This window comes from Puma concolor, chromosome C1 (genome assembly GCF_028749965.1).
Source record: "Puma concolor isolate L17-30 chromosome C1, mPumCon1.1.hap2, whole genome shotgun sequence".
Lineage (NCBI taxonomy): Eukaryota > Metazoa > Chordata > Mammalia > Carnivora > Felidae > Puma > Puma concolor.
In genome coordinates this window covers 171,591,749-171,594,062 of record NC_141674.1, presented here as the reverse complement: position 1 = coordinate 171,594,062, position 2,314 = coordinate 171,591,749, and the positions used below count along the sequence as shown (strand labels likewise).

Genomic DNA, 2,314 nt, shown 5'->3' with positions numbered 1-2,314 from the left:
ACAACTCTATGTAAGGAGACTTCCTCCTGTTAGGAGAGATCTCTCATCTTTTGGTCCCACACTGCAAGACCCTGACTGCTCTTTCACCTGGGTTATTTCCCATGGATTATTTATGCATCTAATATGTGAGGAGGTGACATACATTCTCTAGACAAAGATCAGGCTTGCTTACTGGTTGCTGTACAAGCAGTGCATTCCCTAAGCTAAGTGTTCCTCAGGTGCAACATAAGCCCACTAGATGCACAGCATCCATTTGAGCCTATTGTACCTTTATATTGTATGATACCAATATAAAAATAGACATATATATCAATGGAGTAGAACTGAGAATCCAGAAATAAACTCATACATTTATGGTCAATTGGTTTTCAATGAAGGTGCCAAACAGTTAAATAGGGGCTGGGACAGCCAGATACCCACATACAGTAGAGTGAAATTGGACTCCTCCTACTCACACAATATACAAAAATGAACTCAGAATGGATCAAAGTCCTAAATGCAAGAGCTAAGTTACATATATAACTCTTAGAAGAAAATATAGGTATAAATCTTTGTGAGTTTATATTAGGAAATGGTCTTCTAGATATTTGGATATAATACCAAAAACTGAGGCAACAAAAGAATAAAAATAGATAAATTGGACTTCTTAAAAATTAAAAAGTTTGACTCTTATCAAGAAGATGAACAGGGGTGCCTAGATAGCTCAATTGGCTAAGCATCTGTCTCTTGGTTTTGGCTTAGGTTGTGGGATGATCTTGTTGTGGTCGTGGGACGCAGCCCCACATTGGTCTCCGTGCTGAGCATGGAGCCTGCTTGAGATTCTGTCTCCCTCTGCTTTTTGCCCTCCCCTGCACATGTGTGCACTCTCTCTCCCCCCAGAAAAATAAATATTAAAAAAAAAAGATGAACAGACATGCCATGAACCCTGCCCTTGGTGGGGGGGGGGGGGGGGGCGGGTGTGCTAGAGGGTGCCTCCTTAAGCCAGAGCTTGGAACAGACTTTCTCCTGGCAAAGTGAGCTCAATGGCTGAGATAAGGTACCCCAGCTGAGAGCCTCATAACCCAATTCAGACTACTCTTCTCTGTAAAATAAAATAAATAAAAAGAAAAAAAATGAAAATGAACATACAACACCAAGAATGGGAGAAAGTATTTGAAAAAAATATATCTGATAAGGGTCTAGTATCCAGAATATATATAAATAACTGTTACAGCTCAACAATGAAATGGCAAATAACCCAATTAAAAAGTGAGCAAAGATATTACTCCAAAGAAGATCCAAAATGGTCAGCAAACAATTAAAAAAATGCTCAACATTATTAGCCATCAGGGCAATGCAAATAAAGTCAGAGATACCACTTCACATACACTTGGATGGCTGAAACAAAAAAGATTAATAACAAATGTTGACAAGGCTGTAGGGAAATCAGAACCCTCATTTCTGGTGGGAATGTAAACAGATGCAGTTACTTCGTAATGGTTCCTCAAAAGGTTAAAACGTTGCCATATCATCCCATAATTTCACTCTTAGGGATATACCTCAAAGTGATGAGAACATACATACATGCACAATCTTATACACAAGAGTTCATAGCAACATTCATTATAGTAGCCCCAAAGTGGAAACAATCCAAAAGTCTTACCAATTGATGAATGGATGATAAAATGTGATATATTCATACAATATATTTTTGGGCCATACAAAGTTGTTCTGATACATACTATAACACGGATAAACCTTGAAAACTTTATGCCTAGTGAAAAGGAGCCTGACACAAAAGGGCACAAATTGTAGGATTCCATTTAGATGAAATGTGTACTATAGGCAAATCCTTAGAAATGGAAGAAGCTGCCGAGGGTAGTGGGGAGTGACTTTTAATGAGTATGGAGTTTCTTTTTGGGCTGATGAAAATGTTCTGGAATTACATAGTGGTGATGGATGAGTAAGCTTATGAATTTGCTCAATATCACATAATTGTACAATTTAAAAGGATGAATTTTATGGAATGTGAATTTTATCTCAATTAAAAAATGAAACATCAATATTAAAAACTGTGCCAAGCCACAGTCCAGAAACAGATGAGTTGGATAAATGGCAATGACATGACGAGACTTTTATTTTTTCCCCCTAGGAAAGGAATTTTGAAAGAGAGCTGGAAAATGGATTTATGAAAAAACTAATAAGTAATCTCTGATTAGGTAAGATATAGTCATAGATCTCTAGAAAAATATAAATTATCTGAAATGGCCCAAGAAGAGGTAGACATGTTTGCACTGATTAGCGTGTAGGAAATGGGAAAGGTTTTTACAGATAA

General features: G+C 37.3%; 1 non-coding gene across 1 annotated transcript; it reads left to right on the top strand.

The window, feature by feature from the left end:
- Positions 1-742: 742 nt before the first annotated feature.
- Positions 743-1,087, top strand: LOC147578578 (Nuclear RNase P). The gene has a single exon (XR_015255711.1).
- The last annotated feature ends 1,227 nt before the right edge of the window (positions 1,088-2,314 follow it).